This window comes from Mirounga angustirostris, unplaced genomic scaffold (genome assembly GCF_029215605.1).
Source record: "Mirounga angustirostris isolate CCGP_5_RB_7025 unplaced genomic scaffold, mMirAng1.0.hap1 SCAF_9, whole genome shotgun sequence".
NCBI lineage: Eukaryota > Metazoa > Chordata > Mammalia > Carnivora > Phocidae > Mirounga > Mirounga angustirostris.
In genome coordinates, this window is record NW_026991717.1 from 73,300,562 (window position 1) to 73,314,056 (window position 13,495).

General features: G+C 45.6%; 1 long non-coding RNA gene across 3 annotated transcripts in view; it reads left to right on the forward strand.

Annotated features, from left to right (window-relative positions):
* The first annotated feature begins 657 nt into the window (after positions 1-657).
* Positions 658-13,495, forward strand: part of LOC135361601 (uncharacterized) — a 41,541-nt gene continuing 28,703 nt past the window's right edge. Inside the window, exons 1-2 of one of the 3 annotated variants that reach the window (XR_010405128.1) lie at positions 658-8,412; positions 12,464-13,029. This is a non-coding gene — a long non-coding RNA (uncharacterized LOC135361601). Of the gene's footprint in view, positions 13,030-13,495 lie in introns of all 3 variants that reach the window. The other 2 variants (XR_010405127.1, XR_010405126.1) reach the window with 2 other exon arrangements.

The following is a 13,495-nucleotide window of genomic DNA, read 5'->3' on the forward strand; positions in this document are numbered from 1 at the left end:
GCTGCAGCTGCATTGGCTCCCCTCCCCCACGCTTCCAAGGAACTGGAGCAGTGCTGGCAAATCTGTCTTCATGTATTTATTATTATTAAGAATGTGACGGATCCTCCTCCCTGGAAGTACAACAAATACCACTGATCGCATTTCTCTCTCCTCCCTCTGCAGAGCTTTTGCGTTCTCTCTCTCATTCTTTCCACCCCGGCCCCCTCCTAGGTCTGTTTGACTGTTGGGGGTGGGGGGACACCCTTCCTTTTTCCTTCTCTGAGTTTGGTGGCTCCCTGGGGGTTTCTAACGATGGTTGGGAGTTTCAAGGCGATGCTGGGAGGAAGCAGCTGAAGGAGGGGCATCCACTGCCCCAGGGAGGGAGCTGTGCTCCAACATCCAGTGGGGACAGGAAATCACTTGGCGATAAAGAAAAGTCCTTTGTCAAGCTAACGAAAGCAGCAGCAGCACGCATGTTCCTTGCAGTACCTGGCCTGCCTTCCCTTTCACACCCTTTTCTAGTGCCTGAATTCTAAGGGGGAAACCCCCTTGGAATGGAAAAAGCCAGGAGTTCTGTGTCCTCCCTCCTTACCTTGCTAAGTCCCTCTTTTCCCAGGAGCGCTGTATAGAATTTATTCTTCTAGCCTGCGTGTTGGTTACCGAGAAGGGCTAGCTTCTCCCTCCCCCCCCCCCCCCCCCCCCCCGCCCCGTACCCTAGACTTCCCGTGCCCAGGCGGGGGCCTCTTTTGTTGCCGTCTGTAACCCTTCGCCATGCCCATAGGTGGTGCTGCTGTTGCTGAGCATGCTGGCCCTCCTCCCCAACACCACTGCTCTCCACCCCCCCACCGCGCCCTCCCCCTTTCCCCAGCCCTCTACTGCCTGATTGTTATTCCACCAACGTCTCCTCTACTGTTCCCGTCCTCAAATTAATTTTGTGGCGCTCTTTTTTCCGCAGTGCCATCTTCCCCTCCCCCCCGCTCCAGCTCTCTTGCTTTCTCTATTTCTCTCTCTCTGCAGGGTTTTTATCGGCCACCCCTATCTAAAATCTACACTCTTCCTTACGCCCTTTCTTTTTCTTTCTCTCTTCTACTGTTGGCATCTTACAGATGACTCTCCTAATGAAAAGCGGCTGTGGATGAGAGTGGGTGAGAAGAGAGCAGGGTGAGGGGAACTGAGGAGTCAGTGTCGAGGGCTAGGTCAGGAGAGTGACAAGGCTCTGAGGGAAGTGAATGGAAGTGGAAAAGTAAAGGTATCCTTTGCTGTCCAGATCTGTTCAGTGTTTGGATTTGGATGAGAGCTCAGCTGGCAAGGGAATACTGTGTTATCTGAATTCACAGAATTTGATTCCATGTGCTGGGACAGTGGGAGATAGGGAGTTACAAGAATTCAGATAATAAGGGCTTCATCCAAAAACTTCTGGTTTAGAGGCGCCTGGGTGGCTCAGTCGTTAAGCGTCTGCCTTCTGCTCAGGTCATGATCCCAGGGTCCTGGGATCGAGCCCTGCATAGGGCTCCGCAGGAAGACTGCTTCTCCCTCTCCCACTCCCCCTGCTTATGTTCCCTCTCTCACTGTGTCTCTCTCTGTCAAATAAATAAAATCTTCAGCCAAAAAACCCCAAAAAACGTGTGGTTTAGATTGCTAAGGATAGCTGTGCTTTTGTTACCCTGTATTTGAAGACTCAGGAAGAAAACCGTGCTCTAAAACCTGTTCTCTGGTCCCTCAGGAGATGTCCTGGTACTGATCTTTTGAGTCTTGAGAAGGTCCTCTTGCCAGGACAGCTGTGATGCCTGCTTGGTGGGTATCCTGGCTGCCTGCTGAGCACAGTTCTGGCTATAGGACCTCAGTTTGCTCTTGCAGCCTGCTGCTTTCTCCTGCCATTCCGGGTCTCCTTTATCTCAACCAAGTTGACATGGTTGCCATGTCTGCCTTTCTCTCAGCCATAGCTGCCTTTATTGTTTAGTCTTTCCAGAATATAGCCCAAATGCATCAGACCACTACCCTAGCTCTTACCCCACCTGGCTTCTTAACTTTATCTGGAGACTGCTCATTGTGTGACCAATACAACCCCTCAGCTAACTCAGCAGTGTCATTGATTGTAAGGTTATCCCGTTTCTAGGATGGCTAATTTTCCTCTTACTGAATTATCTTTATGGATGAATAGCATCCTAGCAACTCTCTGGACAACAGTGCTGAGTCTTTGCCTTGTGTGTGCCCTAGGAATTATGGATGAACATCCTTCCTTCATTTCCCCATGAGAGGAGATCTTCCGTAGCATATGTGGCTGTCCCAGAGCGACTGGCTCCCAATTCCCTAGCATGTGTGGGTCAAAGCTGCCTCCTAGATTGGAGAGAGGCAGAGTTGCCTGCCCAGCAGAGCATGGGAAGGAGCCTCAGTGAAAACGGGGGCTAGAACACCACACCCTTAGCTTTTTTCTCCAAGCCTTGCAGGTGTCTGTGAAAACCTCTCTTGCCTGCCTCTCCCACCTTCCTAAGGTGTGCATATTGATGGAGGCAGGTAGGCCAGTGGACTCTTTGTTTCCTCAGCTGAATTTTCTACTGCCCTTTTTCAGACCCTCTAGTTAGGGTCATGGACTCATGTAATATAGACAGTGATCCCTGTTAAGTTCCCTCTCTTAAAAGCAAGGCCCTGGGGCACCTGGGTGGCTCAGTCGTTAAGCGTCTGCTTTCGGCCCAGGTCATGATCCCAGGGTCCTGGGATCGAGCCCCGTATCGGGCTCCCTGCTCCGCGGGAAGCCTGCTTCTCCCTCTCCCGCTCCCCCCCGCTTGTGTTCCCTCTCTCGCTGTGTCTCTCTCTGTCAAATAAATAAAATCTTTAAAAAAAAAAAAAAAAAAAGCAAGGCCCAATAAATATTTGTTGCACTGAATGGCAGGAACTTTTCAGCTTAGTACCTGTCTAGAAGAGTTATAAATTAAGTTTTAACTGTTTCTTCCCTTAGTGCTTATGGTGCTGTAGCAAAAATTGGTTGATTTTTGTTTCTTTCATTCAAGCCTTACAGAGGGAAGTGATTTGTCCAAAACTTTATGAATAAATCATTAGCAGAGCTGGCATGAGAGCCTATATATCCTCTCCGACATCTAGGTCTGGCTTTGTTGACTCCCTCTTGGAAACCAGTGTTCCTATTTCATCCCCAGAGTCACTGACAGCCTTGAAGCCAGCAGCAGGTCAGGTTTTATGTCTAAGCTAAGCCAGCCTTGGTTGGCCTGCTGAGGGAGAGCATTAGCAGTGGGAGAGCTGGGGTATGTGGGCCAGCCGAGGCACCTGCCAGATTCCTTTCGGGTGTTCCACAATCCAGCCTATTGGAGAGGCCTTGACAGTAGCAAGGTAGGGGATTTCCAAAGCCCTGGCTTCTATTTCCCATTCCACATTTAATTTGACCTTATTGCTAATATACCCCTTTCCCTAAGACTTCTCCCCCTCAAAACTATCTTAGAGCTCCAGCTCTTAAGTGGTGGATGCTGGAAACTCTGGTCTCTGTTCTTTCCTTGCTGCTCATTTGCAACTAACTCTTCAGTTCCAGGCTCACTAAAATAACAAAAGGTTCTATGGAACACCTGCTTCCTCCTACTCATGCCTGTGATCTGGAATCTAGTGTAAAACCATCATTGTGGCTCTATTAATAAATGTCCATGTAGTTTTTTATTGTTAATTTAAACCTAGACTAGAAAATAGGCTCAGAAAGCATTCATATATTTCTATTCTGACTGAGCCTGTAGCAACTTCCTGAGAACTGCTTTGTCTCATCTGCCAGCCTTGGGTTTAGCCCCATGGGTGAACTCTGGAGAATAAAGAGCCCCCGAGTTTCTACTTCCTCTCTCCCAATTGTGATTCACTCACTGCTAGCTCTTGCAGGAAGCCCTAGGAGGTAAAGAGATCAAATCAGAATTCCTAGCCAGGAAAACCCTGTCTCTTAGCTACAATGACCCCTATCTGCCATTGCATTCAGCTCTATGGCAGTTAACACCAGAAAAGCTTCATCTGGCTTCACACCCTCCTTCTGTTTCTTTCAGACAAGCCTTATGTAATCTATCACTGATGGCAGACTTCCTTCTTGCCCTCCTCTATTCCCTCCAAGGCTTTAAGCTCCAAAGCTTCCTAGATGCCTCCCACCAAAGGGGTGCTTTCTGAAGCCCCTTTCCTCTCTTTCTCATCCCTCAAATCCTCAAATCAGCCCCCTAATGGATGTATTTCCCTCAGTAGCAGATGATACCCTTAGTGAGCCAGCTGGGTGGTGCTAAAAACCCCATTCCTCACCCATCTCCCCGCTGGAGCTCCTGGAATCGGGTCTGCAGCCTCCTGTCATCCTAGCCTCCTTTTCTGTTCATTTGGAAGCTTTTCTCCATTGCTTTTGATAAATTCCTGGTTTGGCAGAAATATCCAGTATTTAGGAAGGTCCTGCGAGATGAGTTCCCTGTCTCCGGCACCTTAGTTGACCCTCAGAAGGATCTGCTCCTGCCCCTCCCTGCCTTGCTGCCTTTCCCCCTCTGCCCGGCCTAGGCTGGGTGGGATCAGTATGTGGAAGTCCTCTGCTCGGACACTCCATCCCTCTTTATCCATCATGGCAAACAAAGCGTAGCTGTGCCCCTGACTTCCTCCTCTTCCTTCTCCATTATTTATTTCTTCTCTTTCGCCTTCTCCCACCTCTCCCTTCCCTCCTCACGTAACACTTTTCATTCCTCTTCCTTTAAATCTCCTCGTCCACTTGCTCCCCCTCGCCCATCTGTGCCTACTCCCTCCACACCCCCATCTCTCATTTTCAATAGCTATCTTCCTCATTGCCTGCACATGCTGAGGAAACAGGCAGGTATGGGAAGAATGGCTGCAAAGTGGGTCTCTGGTTGTCAGAGTAAGCTATCCCTTTTTCTCCAGAGGATTAGTGCCTATCTTTTCCCATCTTGTCCTCAGTGGTCCTTTGGAGCCAGGGAACCCCAAGATGCTGGCTCGCTCTTTTGGGATGAACAGTCCCTCCTCTTTGCTTCATCCAGTGTTGCAGAGGAGAGGAGTCATTGGATCCGATGCCCTCTTCTTTTGCTCTTCCTGAGTGTGGGTCTGTCCGTGTTTCTCCCCCTTCTTTCTTGTTTTCTCCCTCTTTCTGTCTCTCCCCAGCACAAAGCAGCGGCAGGACTGAACGATTCTGTCTAGAGGCTCTGCCAGTCTATGCCCCTCACTCTTGCCCCTCCCCCTTCGCTGTGCGTGCTATGGGAGGGGGGGTTGGAGGGCGGTGGCATGGTGCCAGCCAACCCAGAACCATCTCCGGTGCCTTCTGCACTAAGGCGGGCTCTGTCTCTCCTGCCCTCCTCCTCTCCCACTCTTCCTCTCCCATTTTTAATTAGCTGCTGCATTAATTAAATCCCACATGCTAATTAACATTCCTACGGGGAAGCAAGCCGGGTCAGAAAAGCAGGGGGTGGTAAAGCAAGGCTTCTGTCCATCTAGGATAGGAGACTTTGGGATGGGAGGTAGGGGGAAAGGGGATAAAGGGTAGATGAGGAAAGAATCTAAGTGGAAAGAAACCCGAGAGAGGTATAAAGAGACAGAGAAGGGAAATCATGGAGAATGGAACCTATTAAAAAGGAAAATAATTAGAATAATTAAAATGGGAGAAATGAAAGTGTCTTGAAGCCTCTGAAGGTTAGAGGTAGAGCTATGGGTCTCAACATTAGCATGCATGAGTAACCTGAGAAATAATGATACAGAGGATGCTAATTTGCTGCCGTGAATGTCTTCCAAAGAAATAAATCTCAATTTCAGTAGGAGTGCTTTAGGTTAGTAATGAAGGAGGACTTCCTCCTTGCAAGGCAGTGGCATACTCTGCTGAAGAAACTCTTTGGGAGATAAATTCTTACCTGTCTAGAATGGTTAAAGTTTGCCCCAAACCAGCGGAGATGATGAACTTTGAAGGTGTTTTCTAAATAGACAAATATTAATCTGTAAGTGTGTACTCTGTCCTGGAGAACCAAGAAAATCCAGGATGGGAAAATTCAGGATTCGTTCTCAGTTCCCTTTACTTACTGCATTCTGGTGAGCTTTGAGTTTGCTCTCTGTAGTCCTGTCAACTTTTTAGGGATGAGCCTTCTCCTTAAATTAGATAATTGCTTTGCTGGGAGGTTTAGAGCACTGATTCCTGGTGAGATCTTCAGAAAGATGAGTGCCTTATGGCTACCATGGCATCTGTCTTTGAGCAAGGGGTAGAGAGACGAGAACAACTGGAGTTACATGTAAGAGAGCAGAGAAGGGAGGTTTGGGTATGGATTGACAAGGGTAGGTCTGGCACCAAGGATTCCATTAAAGTCACTACTGTGGCCCAACCTGAAAAAATTAAGGACATCTTGTCATTGCTTTTCTTCTCTGAAGGGTAAAGAAAACTGTATTCAATACAGCTCTAAACTCCCCCTTGTTTAGCACCCCACCCCCCTCCACCAAGAACTCAAGTCTGGGAGGAGTCCAGCAGGTTAGAAGAATGTTTCCCAACCATTTTGAGTCTGAAATACACCGAGAGCAAGTGCTGTGTTGTCTACACCCCTAACCAACCTTCACTTAGACGGCGTTAATTCACTCAAATATATTTGCATACAAGCCGTGCAGAGTGTGATACAGTGCAGTAAGTCAGCCTGTGTGTATGTATCAATGTGTGTGTGGTCCTCTAGCACCTATTGGCCTGTGCTGGTCTTGTGTCCTCTTATATTGTTACTTATTCTTTCTTACATCTGTGTCTGATCTGTCACAGAGATGGTGGCTCCTGGAGAAACCAGGTCTTTGGAGTGGGACACACAGAGCACTAGCCTAAACCCTTACATGTTTGCAGCTCCTCAGCAAATGTTGATTAACATACAGCCATATATCGAGGTTTAACAGTTGATTTAGAGTCTGTGACATTCCTAGTTGTGGCGAATATTTTCCTCTGAAGGGACCACTTATTTTTTAAAGTTATGAAAAGCGTGACGGTGAGTAAGATAATGAATTATGTGACGAGTAAGGTAGGCAACTCCTTGATGGGGTTTGACGCCAGTTTCTAAAGAGGGGCCAGGCCTGAGGAGAGGCAGCGGAGTGCAGAGAACAGGGCATAGGCTTGTTGTTGTCTGTACTGTGTTCCCTTTCACTCTCTCGTAGACATTTCCCAGCATCTTCCCACTCCAGAATTATGATTAGGCCATTCGTGCCCATTTACATCCTATTTTGTCCACTTAATGTTGTGTCATATTCTCCTGTGCTATTAAAAATCAGGTTAAAGAACACCTCATGAACATGTAATATTCTAACATGGATGTACCATAATTTGTGAAACCATTTCTTATTGTTGGACATTTAGGATGTTTCCAGGTTTGTTGTTATTGTTTCTTCCTTCTGTGATGGATATCCACATCTTTATACTTAAATCTTGCAATTTTCCGAAGTGGAATTTCTGGAGCAAAGGATAAAGACCCCCATTCTGGTTTGTGGATTGACTGCATTTGATTCACGTAAGGAAGCTTATTATTATTTAATTTTTTAAAAGGTTTTTTTTTTTGAATAGGTAAAAAATTCAGACACTACAAAAGGGAACACAATGCAATTTCCTTCCACCTTTGTCCCTCATTTCCCTCCCCAGAGGTGTTCTATGCATGTATAAGCATATGTATAGCTGTAAAAAATAGAAATCAGGGCGCCTGGGTGGCTCAGTCGTTAAGCGTCTGCCTTCGGCTCAGGTCATGATCCCAGAGTCCTGGGATCGAGCCCCACATCAGGCTCCCTGCTCCGCGGGAAGCCTGCTTCTCCCTCTCCCACTCCCCCTGCTTGTGTTCCCTCTCTGGCTGTCTTTCTCTCTGTCAAATAAATAAAACCTTTTAAAAAAAAAATAGAAATCATTCAATCCCACCTCCAGAAATTCTAATCTGGTCTGAAAAGGAGCCTTAGAATGTCTCCTCCCCTTCCCCCACCTGTAATAGCTTTCTAGCTAATTCTACTGTGCAGGCAGATGTGGGAACAACCACCAAGTCAGATGAACTCTCGGGATCCTTTCCAGCTCTAAAATTTAATGACTGAAACTCACAGAATTAGTAATTTAAAAAATAATAATGATTAATGTTAAGACTAAATCATAATCAAGTGTCATAAAGATTCTCTTTGAAATGATCTCAGGGATCCAATTTTTGATACTGAATTTATTATTATTAATACAAATAATGGCTACCATTTATGGAGTGCTTATCTGTGCCAGGCTTTTAGAAAGTACTTTAAACATTCTCATTTAAATCTCATAGCACCCCATGAGCTAGGTAATTCTTAAAGCGAGGCTTTGGAAAGATCAAGCAGTGAGCCCATGATTGAGGAACCATTAAGTGGCAGAATGAAGATTTGAACCCAGGCGGCTTCCTCTGGTGTCTATTCACCTCTATCCCCACCCCAGCCGTGAGATCATACTCTGCCTGTTGTTTGGTAAACTTCCTTTTTTCACTAAAATGTGTCTTGAATGTCTTTTGTTTCATATATAAAGGTGGTATTTATGTTCATTTTTAGGTTTTTTATTTTATTGTTTTGTCATGCATTACACATGAATACATTTCTAAAACAAAAAATTAAAATAGTACAGATAACGGAAACTCCCTTGATCTCACGCCCTCAATTCTTATAACCACTGTTACCAGATTTGTATGTATCTGGGCCCTCTTCCATGCATTTATGTATGTACAGAAATATATGGTTTTTTTGAGTGTTTTGTAGTTGCTATTTTACTTTTACATGAATGGGAGCACCCTATACATAGGGTTTTGTAACGTGCTTTTTAAATTATTGTATCATGAAAGTCTTTCTAGGTCTTTAAAGATCCTTTTCAATTTTTTAATTGCTACATAATACCTATAGCTTAAGCAACTATTTTGCTGGTGATAGGAATTATTATAAACACTACTATTGTGAAGAATGTTGAATTGTTTTTCTCACAGATGCCTAGAAGTAGAATTGCCGGATAGAAGTTTTAAAATGTTAATGGACACTGGAGTTGCCCTCCAGAAAGGCTAAATGAGTTTGTACTTCACCAGCAGTGCACGAGAGTGGCATTTCCCTTGCCAGTACCGGACACACTGCAGCTCTTCCCCTGAATTTGCTTTATGTTAATTGCTTCTTCTGGATGGTCTCTTGCAGAACAAGCCAAATATTGACAGATCTCTTTTGATTAAACTCTAGGGTAACTTTTCGCCTATTATTTCTGACCTCTGTACTGGGCCTGTTCTCTGAGATACATAGACCTTTTTTTTTTTTTAAAGAATCGAATTGTCTAAGTCTTGTGTCTCTTCCGGAATGTCCTCATGCCTGTCTGCAACCCCTTTCGCAGTCGTTAATATACCTGGAATGGTTTAGGCATAACCCTGCTTACAGCCAGAATGCTTCTCTCAATTACCTATTGGCACAGGGAGAAGCGAGTCAAAGAATTACATAACACTTTTTTTTAACACATTGTTTATTCGCTATTTTAATACTTTCTTTGTTTCGTAGCTATGATTTCTTCCTATTGTAATCTTTTTAGAATGTGTGAGTCTGGTACCTTGAGTAGACGCACTAACTGGTGGGATTATCATCAGCTTGTCAAGAGGCCTCTTGGTTTATAGGGCAGCACTGACTAGCACCCAGAGTGAAAGGGCCTGCCCTAATGATAAGGCAGCCTCAAGCCTTACTGACTTTTGGATCGCAACACAGGGATAAACAACAAAGAAAGACAAACAGTACTAAAATTAAATGAGAAGAAAAAAACATTGTTTGCTACATTAACAGGTTCAGTTGCCTTAATAGTTATTAGAGGAAAAATAAAGGAGATGGTGAATTTAGAAAGGCTGCTTTCTATTCTTTAAGGCCATTCTTGATTCTTCTCCTGTGTGAATAATGGAAGAAGAGCAGATATGTGGAGGGCTAAGAGGTCTTTCCCAGCCCTGCGGATCTAGAGTCCTTGAATAATTTGGAGGATTTGTTTCCGTGGCTATAGAAAATGCCATTTGGGCAATTTACCTTCCAGATCTTGATGTTATCGACTGATAAATGACGAAAAAAATTCTCAGGGATCATTCAAGAAATTTTGGGGCTCTAATGCTGAAAGGGAGTTTGAAGATCGTTTAATAACAGCATATGGTTTAGTGGGTTTTGGGATCTGAAAAAAAACTGAAGTTCAGCCACTTCTTAGCTGCAGAGCTTTTGGCAAGTCACCTCTCTGAGCCTCAGTTACTTCGTTTGCAAAATAAAGAGAATAACTCCATTCTAGGATTTTTACAAAGGATAAAAATAAGTATAAAGCCTTTCTTGTAGTTCCTCGCCTTTGGAAGGTACCTTAGTGCATGTGGTTATCATGTGGGCCAGCACCCTATTTTGCATGAGGAAACTTGGGCTCAGGGAAGTGAAATGGACAGCCCAAGGTCACAGAGGGTGTGAGTAGCAGAGCCAGGCCTCAGATTTAGATTTTTTTTACTTTTGGCCCAGTTTCCTTTCTAACAGCCTACATTTAGTCTTTTTTCATTCTTTATTAAAAAACAAACAGGGGCGCCTGGGTGGCTCAGTTGGTTAAGCGACTGCCTTCTGCTCAGGTCATGATCCTGGAGTCCTGGGATCGAGTCCCACATCGGGCTCCCTGCTCGGCAGGAAGTCTGCTTCTCCCTCTGACCCTCCCCCTCTCATGTTCTCTCTCTCTCATTCTCGCTCTCAAATAAATAAATAAAATCTTTAAAAAAAAAACAACAACAAACAAAAAACGTGCTGCCCCTCCCCCCCATTCTTCTTTGTCTTTCTTTGTGTATAGAGAGATAATAGGGGCAGGAACCCTACAGAGGTACAGGATAGGAGGAAGTATTCTGTTGGAGAAACTTAATTGACCAGCTTATCAAAATGTCTTGCCAGGCTGGCAGAAAACCAGTGATCCTGGATCCAGCTCTGGCTGTAAGCAGTGAGAAATGTATTTTGAGCTCCTCTACTCCCTCCCCGTTATTTCCTTCAGTGCCCGCAAGCTCTGGTTGGCCAGGACTTCCAAGAGGATGAGGCTGATTTGAGCCAGTATCCTCTTGACCAACTCTGTTTTGCTCCTCACTGGGAGCTGCTGAGAGGAAAATGGCTGGTTGGCCTTTGGGATGTTTCTGCCATCTGCAGAGGGAAGAAAAGAAGAGGTGAAACTGGAAGGTCCAAGGCTGACAGTCTGGCATCAGCAAAAAGATGCAAGTGTCTGGGAATCCTTGGCTCTCCTACTGCTAACTTCTGTGCAGAGATTGCCCTGTATGGATGGAGTTGGCAACACCTACCCACTCTCCTTTCTGAGCTTCTGTCAGGGACTGCTGTAGCCTGTGCTGACGAGGATGCCTGCCAGATCCCTCTTCACTGTGGCACCCTGTGCTCTGGACCTTTACCTGCCTTTCTCAATAATATTTGATATTTTCCTCCTCCCGTTCCCAAAAGGCCTTATTTCTGCTAGGAGACAGTAAATAAATGACACCAGCTAATGACTGCTAACTAGTTTGATTTCTCATGGTATCCTTGCCAGGTGACATAATAGGTAAGAGAAGCACGTGTGTCTGCAGAAGGCCCTACGTGACTCCAGGCGTGGGCAGTTTGGGCAGCGTGGTATCTGCAGCAGGTAGCATTTGCTAGGCATGCACTAACTCTCTCGGAGCTCTGCTTTTTGCATTAGGCACTGTGCTAGGTGCTGGGATAGGACATGAACTCCCTCTTATGGAGGAATTCAGTTTGGAAGGGAGTTGGGCATGTTCGAATAGTCATTATGATAGTGGCTGTGCTCTGGAGCAGACCATTTGTGTAAGGTCCTATGTAAGATCAGCTGAGCGAATCCATTAGACATGTCGGGGAGATTTCAGAGCCTCAGTCCAGGCCTGGGTGGTAGTTGGGGGGGGCTCTGCACTTTAGTTGTCTGTAGACTCAGAATCATGTGGAAAGCTGATACTATGGTGGAGGCAGAACTCTTCAGGGCAGTTTATATTGGAACAAGCACAGCCTGTGTCTAAAAGGAATTTTCCTGGTGGAGCAGAAGCCTTGATAGCATGTTCAGCCCCACCCAGGGGTAGGGACGATCTTCACGAGAATTCACCCAATTCTGGTATGGTGCAGTGGCAAAACTGTGACTGGGGAATAATAAGACCTAGGTTGAAGTCCAAGTTTTCTTACAGAGAGCTGGATCAATTAATCTATAACTTCATCGAGTACCTACGATGTGCGAGGAGGGTATGGGAATCAGGCATATAGACTCCTTTCCTGATCCCAAAAGCCCATAGTCAGGGTTCAGGCCAAAGGTTGCATGGCCTAAAGAGGAGGAAGGTAAGTGATTAATAATTACTATTAAACAACTTAATGGCAGGAACTGAGTTACCTACAATTACATCTTTGTGTGTGTGTGTGTGTGTGTGTATGTGTTTAATAGGTACGCTGGCTCATTGCTTGGAGCTAGGTACTAGCAAAGCCCTTGATAAATATTAGTTGACTGACTATGGTCTATCAATGAAAGGAAAGCCACTTCTGAGGGCCTTGGTGAAGTGATGCTGTATCATTTGAAGAAATAACAGAAAATTCCCTCAGCTCTTAAGTGTGTCTATAGTGCTGGAGGGTCCTTGGAGGGAAACGGGGAACTAAATGCAGATGCCATCATTAGTCTGGCCCATGCCATTGGGAGACCCTTGTCCTGTCATGAGACGCGACCTGCCTATGACTTCCGTCCAGGCCACTTGGAGTGGAGGCAAGTACCTTGGACCACGAATCAGAGGCCTGGGCTCTACTCCCACTTCTGCCATTTGCCATCTGGGTGAATCTGGGGGAGTCAGCCCTGCCCGTGCTGCGTAAAGGGAATAATGTCTACCCTGCATTAATACGGTAGTCCCCCTTTATCTGCAGTTTCATTTCCCGAGGTTTCCGTTCCCCGCAGCCACCTGCAGTCCAGAAGCAAGATGATCCTTCTCATGTGCCATCAGGTCAGTAGTAGCCTCATGCGCCTCATGCACCTGTGTCATTCCCCTCACTGCTTCATCTCATCACGTAGGCGTTTTATCATCTCACGGGATCCCAAGAAGAAGAAGGGTAAGAGAGACCACATTCAAATAACTTCTATTACAGTATATTGTTATAATTGTTCTATGTTATCAGTTATTGTTCATCTCTTACTGTGCCTAATTGATAAACTTTATCATAGGTATGTGTGTGGGGGAGAAAACATGGTATGCATGTGGTTCGGTACTGTCTGTGGTTCAGACATCCACCAGGGGTCTTGGAACATATCCCCTGTGGATAAGGGGGGCTACTGTATGCAGAACAGAAAATCTCCAAAGCAGAGCTTAAAGGATAATGTGGTCCTATCCACAAAGCACCCTATTCAGAGGCATTCACCCTCTAAAGTATCCCTGCTCTGTAGATGAAGTAATGAAGTCTAGAAAGGCTAAATGACTTGCAGATTATGTGTTGAGCTGATGGTATCTTTGTTTCAGAGAAAGAGATCTTTCCTCAATTGTCACCTTCTCTGTGTTTAAAATTGCCCCTTGCCCCTCCT